The 16,894-nt window shown below is 50.9% G+C and overlaps 1 protein-coding gene and 2 non-coding genes across 3 annotated transcripts in view; 2 read left to right on the plus strand and 1 right to left on the minus strand.

Moving 5' to 3' along the window:
- The first annotated feature begins 7,386 nt into the window (after window positions 1-7,386).
- TRNAA-CGC (transfer RNA alanine (anticodon CGC)) lies at window positions 7,387-7,458 on the plus strand. Its single transcript has one exon. It is a non-coding gene; the product is annotated as a tRNA-Ala (tRNA).
- A 230-nt stretch (window positions 7,459-7,688) lies between these two features.
- Window positions 7,689-7,759, minus strand: TRNAG-GCC (transfer RNA glycine (anticodon GCC)). Its single transcript has one exon. It is a non-coding gene; the product is annotated as a tRNA-Gly (tRNA).
- A 7,378-nt stretch (window positions 7,760-15,137) lies between these two features.
- GPD2 (glycerol-3-phosphate dehydrogenase 2) overlaps window positions 15,138-16,894 on the plus strand; it is a 47,947-nt gene continuing 46,190 nt past the window's right edge. Inside the window, exon 1 of the mRNA XM_059476141.1 lies at window positions 15,138-15,278. The gene's annotated coding sequence lies outside the window, so the exon portion shown is untranslated. The remainder of the gene's footprint in view (window positions 15,279-16,894) is intronic.

The raw sequence follows: 16,894 nt of genomic DNA on the forward strand, positions 1-16,894 counted from the left end.
CAAGGTTGTTTATTTTCTCTTACCTGTTACATTCTCTCTCTGACCTGCTGAGATCTGTCCAGCAGGTCGGGTTATGGCACAGTCCCTGCCCTTGGGGTGGTGTTGGCTTTTTATACTAAAAACTACCTGTACTTTATTTACAATAATTCTCCAATCCCTATACCCTATGTTAGACAGTCTGTCTCTACTCTAAACCAACCCAGAAGTGTCACCATCACAGCAGAAGATGGAGGACAAGGAGAAGAAGAAGATGGAGGAGAAGAATAATAAGAAGAAGAAGATGGAGGACGAGAAGAAGAAGAAGAAGAAGAAGAAGAAGAAGAAGAAGAAGAAGAAGAAGAAGAAGAAGAAGAAGAAGATGGAGGAGGAGCAGGAGGAGGAGGACAGGACACACCCATATCCCTCCATCTTGGAGGAGCTGGAGCTTTTCATCACTGCTGAAGGTCCCGATGACCACGGGCAGAGTGCAACAGCCCCAGGCTGCACCCTGAGCCCACCCAGGCCTTGCCCAGGCTGCAGACCCCTCCTCCACGGGGCAGGGACGTGGCTCAGTGCGGGCTTGGCAGTGATGGGTTAATATCTGGGGCCCGTGTCTGAGAGGGCTTTTGCACCCCAAACCCTCGTGTGGCTCTGAGGCAGCCCCGGGGACGGAGCTCAGCGCTGTCTGTTTGTCCTGCCACCCTGCGTGCGACAGTGCTGCCTCCTGCTAAAGGCTCACACTGTGCTGCAGGCCCAGAAAAGAGAGGGAAAACAAACAGAAAACAGCTCCTGAGAGTCATGAGTCTGCAAAACTCTCCGTGTCTGCGACGCTGCTGTCACTGGGGGAAACGGCAGGGACGGCAAACCCATTAATGCAGCTGTTAATTGGAAACAGCACCGTGTGGAGGAGAATGGCGTTTGTAATGATGAGGATAGTTATTAAAATGCCATTTTTGCTTTTTTGAAATGCCTGACTTCAGTACAGAGTATGGAGGAGGTATGTTTTGAAAAGTTAATTATTTCCAGGGGCGGGAGGGGCCGGGAAGGGACAGGAACGGAATGGGAACGGGAAACAGGAATGGGAACCCCAGCACAGGGAACCCCGGGGCTCCAGGCAGAGCTCAGAGCCCCTGGCAGGGCCTGGAGGGGCTCCAGGAGAGCTGAGAGGGGCTGGGGACAAGGGATGGAGGGACAGGAGCCAGGGAATGGCTCCCAGTGCCAGAGGGCAGGGATGGGTGGGACACTGGGAACTGGGAATTCCTGGCTGGGCTGGGATTGCCAGAGCAGCTGGGGCTGCCCCTGGATCCCTGGCAGTGCCCAAGGCCAGGCTGGAGCAGCCTGGGACAGTGGGAGGTGTTGATGGGATGGGATGGGATGGGATGGGATGGGATGGGATGGGATGGGATGGGATGGGATGGGATGGGCTCTAAGGTCCCTTCCAGCCCAACCCGTTTTGGGATTCCCTGATCCTGCAACCACGAGGGTCTCCAAGCTTCAGCTCCTCTTCCCTTCTCTCAGCACCTTTTTTCTTCCAGCCAAGCTGAGCTGGAATTCAGCACAAGTGCAGTATGGACGCACACCCAATGGTACAAAAATGTACACTCACCCTCTCCCAACAATGGAATAATCATGGAGAAACAGGCAATTAATCATGCATAGTAAATAATTTAGTCTTTTTCCAATACCTGGAGCACAGTGAGTAAAAAACCACTGATTTGAGAAGAGTAATATTAAATAAAACTATGCAAAATGAAGCTCAGCCTGCACACTGAATGGAGGAAAAACTGGGTTTTATTCAATTGTAATTAAACGGGATCTGGTTCTTCAATATGGAAAAAACTAGATTAAAACTGAGGCAAAAATTGAATCCCATTAATATTACCAGTAAATAAAAACACATTATTTTTTGGTTCAGAGAGCTTTAATAATAAGAGGCATCATAAATAGAGAAATCAAAACTGGATTGTACATTCACCAGATTGTTCAATACAAAAGCCAACAAAATTAGCCCATATTGATGTGACAAGCAAGAAGAAATATATTAGTTTCCAGCTCACAACATTCCACTACAAGGTATCATTGGAAAACCGAGTCAATTTTGATATCAGTCAGATCCCGATTAAATGAGGGCAATCCCACAGGCCCGGTCCCTGCAGGAGAGGAAAATGGATTTATGTATTGCAGCAGGGCCTGGGTGGGCAGGGCTGCCAGGCTCGGGGTGGGCACCACAGCCACTGCCACGTCTGGGGCAGAAATGCCCAGGAAAGGGCTTTTTTTAATGCCTGCAGTGAGATTGAGGTGTTCATGTTTGAAATGATGCTGTGGGTCAGCCTGGATAATGAGGGCTGTCTGTGCTTGTCATGGAAGGTGATGTGTTCCAGGGATATAAATATGTATTTCCAAGGCTGCTCCAGGAAAAGAAAAAAGAATGGGTCTGGGAGGGAGTTCCTAATATCCAAACCTTAAAAACGTGATACTAAGCAAACAAACTGAAAAACAAATATTTCTTACCTGAAGTGTTTCTGCTGGCTGGGGACAGAGTGAGAGCTGCAAATGCAGAATGGGTTTGGGGAATAAGTCAACATTGAAGGAAATATGGTAATAACATTACATGAACTATATTAGTAATAATAGCACTAATAACATTAAAATAATATTAGTAATAATAGTAATAATAGTAGTAGTAGTAGTAATAGTAATAGTAATAGTAGTAGTAGTAGTAGTAATAACAACAGCAACAATAACAATAATAACAATAACAATAATACTAACAATAATAATAGTACAGTGTACTTTTTAAGGGCTAGGGTGAAATACTTTAATCAGGCCTTCTCCAAGCAAACGGAAGGTGCCCTGTTGAGTGACCTGGCTAACGAGGCTCCACGCCGGCTTCCAGAGCAGCTCCTGCCCTGCTCTCCCAGGAAGGGCAGAGAATTGAAGGGCAGGGAGGAGGCAGGAGCACCCTGCTGCCTGCACAGCCTCCTCGCCAGTGGAACCTGGTAATTGTGCTGCAGCCCGGCCTCCTCCCTTTGCCTCCAATCCTGAAATGTTAATTTTCATCTCTGATTAAGCTGCAGACCAGTGGAGGCTCCTTTTATTAAGTCAGGCAGACTCCTACCTGCTTCCCGAGGGCTAAATTTGGCTGGCAAAGCCATTGTAATATTGTGTAATTAATTTGCCAGTCAAATAATTTCTGCAGGGCTCTAATTTACTTATCTGTCTGCAACACTAATGAATCTCCCAGCTCAGTACTTTAATCATGTTTTCTGCCTTTTTATCTCCTTTTTTAACTCCAACTTTCCTAATTGTTTACTATGGGCTCATCTGTCACCTGTATTTTGGGGCTGTGTTTGTTCTCACAACAAAAGGCAGCCAAGCATGTGAATCTGTAGTTCTCCTTCGTGGCTGGGAGCTGCTGAAAGGGTTCCTTGCTTTATTCTTCAATTCCAACAAGCCAGAGAGCTGAGTCAATAAAAATCAAGATGCAAAAATCCAGGAGAAAAAGCCATTTGTGTTTGAAGGACTCAAGGTGGTAACTTCATTCCAGCTCACCTAACCTGTGTGCAGAACTTCCTAAAGGTCATTCTGAGCACTCTATTCCCTGATTAGTGCCAGTGGGAAATATGTTTCAAAAAATGGGGATATGACACCTGAGGACACCACTGGTGGCCATGGTGGTGGTGGGTTGATGCTTGGACTCAATTATCTGAAAGCTCTTTTTCAAATTTAATGATTCTTTGATTCTCTGAAATGTAACATTGGCAGGTTTTTACTTGTTTAACTTTGCAAATCACAAGTCTGTAGTGATTTTTTATTTTTCTGACAAATTTATTACATAAAATACTCCAGTAAGTGGCACATTCCTGTAGTGTTAAGTACTTCAGTGTTGTTCCAACACACCAACTCTGATGTTTGTCACTTCACAGTTTTCCTGGTCTCTAATGGGAATGTTTTGTGAAGGGGAACAGGAATGCTCAATAAAAGATAAATAATCATACAGAATCACAGAATCCCTGAGGTTGGAAGAGCCCTCCCAGCCCATGCAGTCCCAGCTGTGCCCATGCCCACCCTGTGCCCAGCCCTGAGTGCCACCTCCAGAATTGCTGGGACACCCCCAGGGATGGGCACTGCAAACCTCCCTGGGCAGCTCCAGTCCCTGAGCCCCCTTTCCATGGGGAAATTCCTGCTGTGCCCCCCTGAGCTGCCCTGGGCCAGCCTGAGGCCGTTCCCTCTGCTCCTGTCCCTGTTCCCTGCGAGCAGAGCCCGACCCCCCGGCTGTGCCCTCCTGGCAGGGAATTGTGCAGAGCCACAAGGGCCCCCTGAGCCTCCTTTGCTCCAGGATAAGAGGCTGGAATTCAGGATGGAATTCTGCACCCCCTCATTTGGATACCTCAAACTAATCGACGATATGGCCACGTGAGGAAAGAAAAAGAATCTGATGTATTTAAGTGTAAATGCTGGTGCCAGGTGGGCTCAGGTGTTACAGGAGGTGTCAGACACACCTGGGAGCAGAGACACACAGCTCTGGCATTGCTCCAGGGCTGGATCCACCTCACCAATCCTCCTCACCTGTTTGTTTTACACCAATGGGCTCTGCTGCTGCATTCCACTGAACAGAGCACTGGTTTCCAGAGGCAACTTTGAGTGTAAACATTTCATCCTGGGAACCAGTGCCCTGGGAGGAAGCTGTGCTGGAAGGAAACACGGACTTGTCCATGTGTGTCCTCAGAGCCCTGCTGTGATCCCTGCTCCCATGCAGCCCGGGGGCTTTGGAACAGAGCTCTTGTAGGCTCCACCAGCGTGCAGGAGAGTCACTGGAAAACAGCGAGTTCGTGCTTGGAAAACAGCGAGTTTGTGCTTGGAAAACTCGGGTTTGTGCGTGTATCTGACGAGAATTGACGAAAAATCCGAAACTTGAGTAGATCAAAGAAAAGCCCATCCCCAGGGCCTCCCTGAAAGGCTGAGGTCCCCTCCCGAGGTACCAGGAATGAGTTAATCCCACCAAGGAATGCGGAGGGGCTGCCAGATAACAGAGTGACATTGTTTTTCCCTGCTGTCAGCGCACAAACCCAAACACAAAGAGGTGAATGTAGTCCTTGGAGGCAGCTGAATGTGGAGCTTGTGCCGGCGTCCGGCCGCATTGAAACAAGATGACAAAGTGTTTCCTGGAAGCAGGGGCTGGCTCCGGCCAGCTGGGCCGGCCACCGGGCTGGGGAGGCTCGGGGATGGGCCCTGGTGGTGGGGAGGTCAGGGATGTGAACGTGCCTGCAGCAGGACAGGGCCCCATCCTGCTCCCTGCTGTCTATTAGCGTGCTCTGCTAGGGCTGGGCCTTCACCCCACAGCGCACATCCATCCAGTGAGACCGCGTTCGCAGGGTCCCAGGGTGAGGGGAGAGACCAGGATCTGACTCCGTGTTTCGGAAGGCTGATTGCTTATTTTATGATATATATTACATTAAAACTATACTAAAAAGAATAGAAGAAAGGATTTCATCAGAAGGCTGGCTCAGAATAGAAAAAGAAAGAATGATAACAAAGGTTTTTGGCTTGGACTCTCTGTCCGAGCCAGCTGACTGTGATTGGCCATTAATTAGAAACAACCCCATGAGCCCAATCCCAGATGCACCTGTTGCATTCCACAGCAGCAGATAACCATTGTTTACAATTTGTTCCTGAGGCCTCCCAGCTTCTCAGGAGGAAAAATCCTAAGGAAAGGATTTTTCAGAAATTATCATGGCTACAATCCATGCGCATTTTATTTTCCTTCTCAGTCACTTTATGGCAGCTTATTTTCTCCCGTAGCATCCTCGTGCTGTGTCTTGCCTGAATAATTCACCTTTTCTGTGTTTGGTAGGTGATGAGGTCTAGAGGATAGTTAGACCAGGCTGGAAGAGAAGCCGTGTTTCAGTTCAATATAGGCAGCACTCGTATTGCTGCCACAGGGACAGGAATGAAACACTGATAGGCTCTGGATGTGGAGCTGCTGTTCTCAGCACACAGAATGGGCTCTGCCTCCATCCACCTCCCAGAGGGGACGTTTCACAACGGGGTGACTGTCCATCACAGCTGACAAATCCGTAACACCATAGTAATATCTGTATTGTTCATTTTTGGCCATTCTGAACTCTACAGGAAAGTAAACAAAAGAAGAGAAATATTTAAATTGCTTTGTGTTTTTATTGCAAGGTTGGTATTAGCACCCTTGGCTCAGCCTGGTGAGGAGCCACGGCCTCTCTGCACCTTAGGTTACACACAAACCAGAGTTCGGGTGTTGATTGGGAAAACCCAGTAACTCCCAGAAAGCAGCTTCTTAAAATCTGGCTGGAAGAAAGTCAAGCTGTAAGTGCTGTTTTCTGACAGGATGGAAACACCTGAGTGGCCAAGGTTATGGATGTCAGAATGGGAATGGCTGGGTGCAGAAGGGCCCTAAGGGATTGGTATTGCTGCCTGTGGGAGAATAAATGAAATTAATTTATTTAATAAATTAAATATAGTATCCAGTATTCCTCCCTGTGAGGGAGGTGAGGCCCTGGCACAGAGCAGCTGTGGCTGCCCTGCATCCCTGGCAGTGCCCCAGGCCAGGCTGGACACTGGGGCTGGAGCACCTGGGGCAGGGGAAGGTGTCCCTGCCATGGCAGGGTGGATGGGATGGCATTTAGGGCTTCACACCCCCAGGCTGTGAGCTGTGGGGTGGCTGGGCAGCACACCTGGATGGGATGGGATGGCATTTAGGGTTTCAAACCCCTCTAGGCCATGAGCTCTGGGGTGGTCGGGCTGCACACCCGCATGGGATGGCATTTAGGGTTTCACACCCCCAGGCTGTGAGCTGTGAGGTGGCTGGGCAGCACACCTGGATGGGATGGGATGGCATTTAGGGTTTCACACCCTCCACACCCGGATGGGATGGCATTTAGGGCTTCACACCCCCAGGCTGTGAGCTGTGGGGTGGCTGGGCAGCACACCCAGCGCCGCCATGGAAATGGGGTTTGGGTTCTGGCACCGGCGGCACGGCGCAGCTCCGGTAAAGGCAATGGACGGCGCTGGTTCTGCTGGGTCTCCGCACGGGAACAACGTGTTTGGGTTCCTCCCCGTCAGCACCAGGGCTCCAGACTCGCCGGCTCCTGTCCCCGCTGAGGGATCAGCACCGCGGGCTGCCCCAGGCCCGGGGCCCTGCCTGCGGCTCCCCGCTCACGGACGGGCCGCTGCCACCCCCGGGGCTCCGTGTCTTGGTCCCGGGACTCCGTGGCCGTGTCCCGGTGCCTCCGGCGGGGCTCTGTGTCCCGGTGCGGGCGGAGCGCGGTGCCGGCAGAGGGAGTTGTGTGGGGACGGAACGGGGCAGGACCAGCGCCAGCACAGGCCGCGGCCCGCCCTCCATTTCAGGGCGCCTGCCCCAAGTGTTGCACAGCCGGGGATGTAGCTCAGTGGTAGAGCGCGCGCTTCGCATGTGTGAGGTCCCGGGTTCAATCCCCGGCATCTCCAGGCGCTTCTATTTTTTTCACTGTTTTCTTTTTTTTTTCCTTTTTCCCGTCTCTCCGCGAGGCCGCTGGTTCCGCCACGCCAAACCAGCACCGCGCCTCCGGCACGGCCCGGCCCCGTCCGGCCCGGTATCGCTTCCTCCCGCCCGGGAGCCCCGCGGGGAAAATCAAAGCTCGGCGGCCACAAAACGCGGCGGCTCCTCCGCGGTAAAAAAAAAAAAAAAAAAAAGCAGTTGCATTGGCCGGGAATCGAACCCGGGCCTCCCGCGTGGCAGGCGAGAATTCTACCACTGAACCACCAATGCGCGCTCAAGAGTGTGTCACCGCCCCTGGCTCAAGGAGCTCACCCATGGCACCGACGGCACCGACGGCATCGCACCCACCTGCTTCGTTCTCTTTCTCAGCCCCACGCTGCTCTGCTCAGCCATCATTTCCAGCGAAAAAAAAGCTTTTAAAAAGTCACCACTAGCCGTTATACATCGTGCCTCTAAAGGATTTAAAAAACCCTGGCAAAGTGTATACTAAAGGATTAAAAAAACCCTGGCAAAGTGTATACTGCACCCACCATACATGCCACAGAGTCTGGCCTGATTTGGTTTTGGTCTTGTTCATCTCTCACAGATGCAAGACATCACTAATCATTATTTCTGTGATAATTTTAAAAACTTTTTTTTTTCCTCAGTATATTCTTTGAAAACTTCTTTCGTTTCTAAGCATTCTGTTTGTAGCAGGGATAAACTAATAAGTAAGGAGTGATTTAATGGAAGAACTTCAGGAGATTACAGGTGAAGGTTTCCAAGATTCTTTACCCCAAGCACTATGGTTGGAGTCAATCTTAAAGGTCTTCTCCAACCTAAATGGTTCTGTGATCATTCTTTACATGTAAAAGCTTTCAGATCAAGTCACAAATGTACATTTTTGTTCCTTTTCCACCCTGGAAGGACTTTGCCAGGGGAGGCCAGGGGTTACGGGCTCAGAGGCTCAGCTGACCCACAAGGGAGTCATCAGAGTGTGCTCATGATGGTCTCAGTGACTTGCCAGGTGATGACATTTCAGCACACTGTGCCTGTGTGTGATGTCAGCAGTGAGTCCCAGATTGTGCTGTGACACGGCCATGCTGTGTCCCAAAATAAACTATCAATTTGCCTTGGACACACTCCCGCAAACAGCCACATGTGAGCCAGAGCCCAAGGAAAAGCTGCAATGAGTGCTTCACATCGAGGGAACATGGAGGTTTACGTACAAAAGTGCTGGAGAACACTGCCTGGGCAGGAGGAACAGGTCACGAGCAAGGTCAGCACAGGTCAGAAGCAAGCAGGTGTTCTCTGGTTCAACCTTCTGGCACTGCAGGTCATGTTCCAGCATCCTGTGCTTGGATGTGCATGAACACCACAAGGTAACAACCCAGCACAGCTCCCTTTCCTTCTCAGCTTCCGTTGCCAGAAGGCAACATAATAAAAACTGTAAGCAATAATTATCTAATTATCATTTAGGCTGTGGCTTATGGTTGGATTAGTCAGCAAAACTGTTTTGTCAGACAAAGCCAGGACCAAAAACCCCCCAAGCACTCAGGCAAAAGATACTCATATTGAGAAGCCCTAATTCCCCATTTTAACTGTGTCTGTAAACTGAAAAGCTTGTTTTTCAGTTTCTCAGACAAGCTGAGGACCAAAACCCTCCAAGCATTCAGGTAAAAGACATTCATACTAAGAAGCCCTAACTCCCCATTTTACTGTGTCTGGGAGTCAGCCATGCAGACACAGCTTCCCCTATTTCTGTTCTCCACCTCCTCATTGCTGGTGAGCTGGGGCTGTGCCAGGCAGGGACACCTGGCAACATCTGTGCCCAGCAGCTGTGCCCAGCAGCACGCCCTCAGAGAGGGCACGGAGCCAGAAAACCGGAGCTGCCCTGTGAGATCACCGGGTCCAAGGGGTCACCCAGCGCTGGCAGGGCACCTCTGATCCCCGTCCCCAGGTGCCCCTGTGCTCTGTGGGGCAGGCAGAGCAGAACGTGCTGTCTGTGTCAGTTTGGAGAATCATTGCACAGAGGGTCCCACAGTGACACAGACTTTGCACTACCTGTTCCCAGAGCAGAAATGGGACCTGTCCTTGCACCCTAACAGCTCACAGAACAGTTCCTCATGTCCCTGGACTGTTCTGCAAACGCTCAGAACATCTGGGAGTGTTGGCTGACATCCTGCAGGGAATTCTGTCACCGGGAGGAGTTTGGTGACTCCAGGCCTCCCTGGGGCCCAAGGTCACCCCAGAACATGCTCTGGGAATCCGTTCCCAAGCTGTGTGAGCCAGGCTCACACTTGGCTTCCCTCAGAACTGGCTGGGAGTAGGGGGTGCTGAACGGGGCAGAAATGGACACCTGCAATATGAGAAATGGTGCTCCAGGCCTCAGAACTGCTGAAAATCTCACAGGGTCAGTTCAGCTGAGCAGGAATCAGAACCCTACGCCAACAGAACAAGGAGCTCTAAGGGGTTCCTTGCCTCAGCTGTCACAATGGCTGGGAGAAGGTTCCCTGCCAAGCTGCAGTGCAGAGGGATCTGTTCTGTGTGCCCATGGACACGGCATTGTGGCAGCAAGCTCAGAGCAGGTGACAGAGCTGGTGAGGCTACTGGAGCTCCCTGTGACCCTGAGAAAGCTGGGCCTGGTCAGCCTGCAGGGGAGCAGGCTCTGGGGACACCCCAACCCCTAACCCTAAACCCTGAGGGACACCCCAACCCCTAAACCCTACACCCTGAGGGACACCTAAACCCCTACCCCTACACCCTGAGGGACACCCCAACCCCTAACCCTAAACCCTACACCCTGAGAGACACCCCAACCCCTAAACCCTACACCCTGAGGGACACCTAAACCCCTACCCCTAAAGCCTGAGGGACACCTAAACCCCTAACCCTTCACCCTGAGGGACACCCCAACACCGAACCCTAAACCCTACACCCTGAGGGACACCTCACAGCCCCTTCCAGTGTCTGAAGGGGGGTACAGCAGAGCCAGAGAGGGACCTTTCACCAGGAGCTGCCAGGGAGAGGGCAATGGGGAATGGCTTCACACTGACAGGGGAAATTTAGGTTGGATATGTGGAAAAAATCCTTCCCTGGCTCAGGTGCCCAGAGCAGCTGTGGCTGCCCCTGGATCCCTGGCAGCGTCCAAGGCCGGGCTGGACAGGGCCTGGAGCAGTCTGGGACAGGGGAAGGTGTCCCTGCTTCTGGCTGAGGCCTGGCAGGGCAGAGCCCAGGAGCTTCAGGTGTTTCTGCTGACTCTGCTGTGCCCCTCTGAGGAGGATGCTGCAGCTCAGGGCCACCCTCAGCCTCTCTCCCCAAGCTCAGCTGGTGCACTGTGACAGGAACCAGGCTGGGTTGATAGGCAGTGGTAAATCAGCTCAAATCAAGCCTAAAAGTGCAGGTGTGGCTGACCTGGGGTGTGGCAGTGGCTATCACTGCTTCCCTCCTGCCTGCTGCCTTGGACACGTGCTCCCCCGTCTCGTGGAGGGACTGTGCAGTCAGTCCATATAAAATGGGTGTGCACTGATCTTCGTCCTGGCACAGGAAAATGGGGAAGTGTGACAGCACAGCTGTACCTGTACCGCTGGCTCTGCTCCACCTCCTCACGTGGAGCTCTATTAAACCATGGACATCCTGAAGGAGCAGCTGAGGGAGCTGGGCAGGGGCTCAGCGTGGAGAAAAGGGGGATCAGGGGGGACTTTGTGGCTCTGCACAGCTCCTGCCAGGAGGGCACAGCCGGAGGGATTTGGGATCATCCCAGGGAACAGGGACAGGAGCAGAGGGAACGGCCTCAGGCTGGCCCAGGGCAGCTCAGGGTGGACAGCAGGTTGAAAATTTTTAGAAATTCAGGAAGATTTTCTTCACAAAAGTGTGGTGAGGCCTTGGCTGCCCAGGGAGGTTTGCAGTGCCCATCCCTGGAGGTCTCCAAGGAATTCCTGGAGGTGGCACTCAGAGCTCTGGGCTGGGGACAAGGTGGGATTGGGCACAGCTGGGACTCCATGGTCTTCGAGGCTTTTTCCAGCCTCAGGGATTCTGTGATTCTGTAAATGGAGATCTTAGAAATAAAGCCCAATGAGTAAATCAGAGCACCATGAAAGACAGCAAAGCTCTGTGTAGGAACCAGCTGTTGTTTCCCTCACTCACACACCAGGCAAGCCCAGTCAAGACTTCCAAGGCACTGAAGATAACAAGAGGCCTTGCAAAATGGCTTCTCAAAGCCTCTCCCAGGCGTGCTCCTGCCTCCTCTTGCGCAGTGCAGGGAAACTGCTCCATCCCCGCTGAGTGGGGCACACGCACATCAACTCGATTTTAACAGGTCACGGAATGAGCCGGGCATTTAAAAATATCCACCTACCCAAAAGGACAAATGAATCCGTACTGTGGAGCCCTCAGCAAAGATGGTTGGAACAAAACAAACAAAACAATCCTGGTAATCTTTTAGGGGAGACTTATAATGTAGAACAACTTGTCAGTGCGGGTTAAAGTTTTAAGGCCTAGCAATTTTGACAGCGTCCCTTTGAGCACAGCGAGCGCGCGGGGACGAGCAGGACAGCAAAAGGTCACTTGGTCACACATATCTGCTGCCTCTCTGAAGTTTAGCTCCAGACCCACCAGGCACGTCCCAATTAATTATTTAAATCTGCAGGGAGAAATATTTCAGTAGATGAAAAAGCATAATCTGAAATTCCGGGCAAGGTACAGGATGGCTGGCGTGGTCAAAATGGTGCTGAGGGAAAATGGGGCGAGATATCCCTGCCACTCCCACCCAGGAAGGCTGATTGCTCCAGATACCAGCCTCTCAGGGATTTTCCAATATCCTTTCTTTTTCAATGGAATCGTTCTGGATCACAAAAGGTCACTGAAACCAAATTGACAATGATACATGTGGTTATTTAAAATAACTTTTCCCGGCACAATTATTGATGATGTTGCTGGCAATCTGCAAGTTCCTTATAAATGCATGGACACCCTGAAACTGTTCATCCCAGATCCTGCCTAAAGTGTCCCAAAGGAAAGCCATCAGGCAGGCAATGCCAGGGAAATGGGCATTGGAAGCAAATAGGAGACTCAAATCCTGGATTTATTCATTACGGGATACCAGGCTGGGAATTTTTAATAGTCACTGTATGTGTCTTTGAGCAGGTTTTCTAAGCTTTTCCTAACCAATTCAATGGAGAAAATACCTGGATAAAAAGCAGACATGCACAGTTACCAGGGCTGGTTTTCATCAGTCATTGTCTGAGGGAAAAAAATAATACAGCACAAATTCTGAAGAGCCTTTTGCCTTGCTTTTACTGAATACAGTTTCTCACTCCAGCACATGTACAGAAAATAAATTTAATAGGCTTTTTCTTATATTTCCTGCCACAACAAAGCTCCTTAAACGTTTAAAGAGAAAATAACTACTCTTGACTAGTGCGAGCAGTCTTGCTTTCTAAAAGATACTGTTCTTCTTTTCTTTACCAACGAATTTGTGCTGTCCATCAGACCTAGCTGGGCCATTTGCCCCAGAAAAACACGGATGCTCCACATCCCTTCCTTCCATTCCCTCCTGTGCTGCCATTGCAGGGAGAGGCCAATTAATTACAGTGTTTGTTCTGCCACCAATAACGTGACCCGTGACCTTATTCTTTTAAAGCTGCAATTTCTGCATTTGTTTCTGCAGCTCAGCCCTCGTGCGGGATCTCGATGGGACAGCCAACAATCAGACATGATTACAGTGACAACACACCAGAACAGGAAAACCAGCCCCTTTCTCCCCTCAGAGCGCTGGATTTATCCGCTGCAGGGCAGGGGAGCACCTGAGCAGCAGCAGCAGAGCAGCAGCAGCAGCAGCAGAGCAGCAGCCGCAGCAGCACATGCTGCTGGGCACTAATCTGAGCCCGGGGAAAGCCTCGGGCTGTACCTGCAGTGACAGCCGACACCCCGGCCCGAGATGGGAATGATTTCACACCTAACCACAGACACCGCCAGCCACCTGCATTTCCCATCGGCAGGACCTGCCCTGGATCCTGCTGGGAAAATCCCAGCGGTGAAGTTCTGCATCTGTTTCTGTCCCTTTGTCTCAGCTCTCCTGCCACTGCCACCACCCTTGCTCCTCACAAAGACATTTTCCTCAAGACAGATTAGCAGAAAACATATTTGTGAGCGTATGAACAGATTTTCTTCTTATGATACATAACTTTGGCATGCAGTCAGGAAATGGTGATGATCTTTTTCCCCATCTTCCCTTGCTAATGAAGAGAAAGTGCCTCTGGGGCTGAGGACAAAAGGTGAACTCTCCCTGCACACAATTTACACCTGCTGAGCACATGATTTCGGGCATCTGAAATTCCTGTCTTGGCAGGTGTCCCGGGGACCAAGCCACACGCACGGAGACTTGCTCTGGAGGTAATATTTTCATCCAGGCATTAAATAAAAAACAGACTTGAGAGGGATGAATTTTGCAATACTTTCGGGCATCTCATTTTTTTACTTAACCTTGTAAAACTCTTTCACTCTTCAAACTTATGCAGCCCAATGTTAAACAATCAGTAACTAAGATAAAAAGACGGTAGTAGTTGAACAGAAGCCTAAAGTAGGGGAGAGAGCAGCCCATCCCTGTTTATTGGTAGCTGCACTGTGAGGGTGGGGACAACCTCTCCTGGAAAGTGAGATTGCTTGGGAAATGTGATCCTTATGAAGTTTTCACTTTCCCTTTATGAGGACAGTAGTACAACGCTCTCATTTTCTACCCCCTTCAAGATTTTGCAGGTTGGAAAAAGCTCATGAGACACAGCAGTGCTGGGGTGCAGAAAATGCTCACTTGGAAACCGGCCATAGATACATTTTGCACTCATAAAATGCCCTCTATCAATCAAAATTTGTCATACATGAACACTAATAGTCCAGCATATGGGTAGACAACCACTTTGAGAGGCGGGAGGAAAGGGGATTCTCCTAGCTCTAACAAACATTTGTTAAGAGATGGATGAAACAACATCTAGTGCCATGTTGGAACATATATATCGGGTAGGCATTCACATCCAGAACTTGTGCGTTGGGTCATGATGAAATTATTTGCCAGAAAAAGCATTTTATCCTTTTTTTTTTTTTTTTTTTGTATCCCAATTATTCTTCCTTTGTGCTCCAAACACCACACACCCTAAAACCATATTCTTAGAAAATAATGAATCATTGTCTGTTTTTTCCCTTTTATTTTCAATTCCTTCTCTTCAGTTGACAGTTTCTAAGCCAGAGTATCTTCTAATTCCGGCTGCCACTCGAGATCTTAGCTCCTTTTAAGAGCACTAATGTTCCTGGGATAAACACGGCTCCCATCACCAGTGACTGAATATCACTGACTTTGCAGAACTCACGAAACCCAATCCTTGCAGTTGTTTACTGACTGGAAATGACACCCAGACAGCTGAAGACCCCGATCAGCTGCGCGGGCGGCGGAGCCGGGCCCCACGCGTGGGCCGCAGGCCTCCGGTACCGCCTCCGGTACCGCCACGGGCGCGGCCCCGGGGAGGGGCCGCCATGGGCGGCGACCCCCATCACGCAAGGCCGGGGATGAGGAGGCCGCGGCGGGCCCCTCCCCACGGGCCCAGGCCGCAGCGGCGGCGCTCCCGCGGCCTTGGCGGGGCAGCCGCGGCCCCGGGCGGGGAGCAGGGCGGGGAGGCGCCGGCGGTGTGCGAGGCGGAGCTCGGGGGAGCCCGGCTGGCTGCTGCAGGCGGAGGGCGGGCAGGGAGAGAGCCGCCCTCCTGATCTCCTCCCGCGGCCGGCGAGCAGCCCGCAGAGGGACGCGGGCTCCCGGCGCTCCGCAGTAAGTGCCTCTCGGGTCCGGCTCACCGGGCTCCGAGCCGCGGCGGGCGGGATGAGGGAGCGGGGCCGGCCCGGACGCGCGGGTGGAGCGCCCTGAACACCGCAGTGCTTTCATTAGAAACGCGTATGGAAGGCATCCCGCCTGCCTCCCCTGCACATGCCGCCCTGCTGCCCAGAGCTGCTGCCCTGGGTCCCTGGCAGTGCCCAGGGCCAGGCTGGACACGAGCGAGCGAGCGCCTGGGACAGGGGAAGGTCTCCCTGCCACGGCAGGGTGGGACCGGAGCATCTTTAACGAACCATTCTGGGATTTTATCATTCCCTGTGGGAGGCTCAGGAACAGCACGGGTGGGTGGGATATTGGGAAGAAATTCTTCCTGTGAGGGTGGGCAGGCCCTGGCACAGGGTGCCCAAGCAGCTGGGGCTGCCCTGGATCCCTGGCAGTGCCCAAGGCCAGGGTGGAGCAGCCTGGGACCATGGAGGGTGTCCCTGCCATGGCAAGGGTGGGATGGAATGGGATTTAAGGTCCCTTCCAACCTAAACCATTCAATGACTCTATGATCTTACACAGCAGCTTTAAATGCCAGGTGCTCTCAGCCTCCTCCCCCTGTTTTATTTAAGCTTTCGGATGGGGGAAAAAATAATAAAAAAAGGAGAGTGTGGCAGTTTTACAGAGGTGGTGCAGAGCCCCTGGAAGCTGTCCTGTGTGTGGGTCATCCCTAAGAATGTCCCACAACAAGAGGTCCAGCCTCAGTGTCTCCCTGTCAGGACAGCTGCTGTGTGCCTGTAGGTGTCTATATATAATAAATAAGGACGTTGCAGAGCTCATTAACTATATTTTTTTTCTTGGATGGAGCTGGTAGAAATAATATCTCCCATTATAAAAAAGGCCCCAAATTCTTGGTAAGAAATAGCACAGCTGTAATTACACTGAACTTTGTAAAATGAAAGTAAGTTATTACTTCCGCTGAAAGTACTCGTGGGACCATTGCTTGGTGTCCTAAACTTCTCTGAGTTCTTACCTCTGTTAAGCAGTCAGTGAATGTTTGTAAGCCTGATTCTACAGGAAAAGATGTAAATGTGTGTGTGGAGAGCTTGGGCTCCAAAGCAGCCAGGTTTACTCCCTCCTTGACTTCCTCTGGTGAACAGGTGGTGCAGGTGTGCTGAGAGCAGCTCCTTTCACCTGCTGGGAAGCAGGGGCTCTCCTCCTCTCCAAAGGATTTGCATTTTCTTCTCTTCCCTGCTCCTTTCCATCCTTTTTTTTTTCCTCTCTTATTCTTGGTTACAGTTCTTCAGGAATTTTCAGTGAGGAGCAGTGACTGATTAGCCAGTAAAGACTTGGTCTGATAGTTCAGGATCTTTCTGTGTTAATATGTAAAGCAAAGGCCAGTATTTGCCCCTTCAGTAGCAATAACAGAATATTATTCATTTTAACATTAGGCATTAGCAGTTTACTTAGTCTGAAGTTGGATGGAAGTTTTGAGTAGGCACAAGTGTGCATACAAAATTATTTACACCCCTTGTATCTAATTGGTAGCCTTACTTTGGTTGTGTATACATGGATTTACACTTTGTTGTGCTTAATTATGTGTGTGCACAGGAGCACAGTAATAATAACAA

This window comes from Ammospiza nelsoni, chromosome 7, assembly GCF_027579445.1.
Source record: "Ammospiza nelsoni isolate bAmmNel1 chromosome 7, bAmmNel1.pri, whole genome shotgun sequence".
In the NCBI taxonomy this organism is placed as follows: domain Eukaryota; kingdom Metazoa; phylum Chordata; class Aves; order Passeriformes; family Passerellidae; genus Ammospiza; species Ammospiza nelsoni.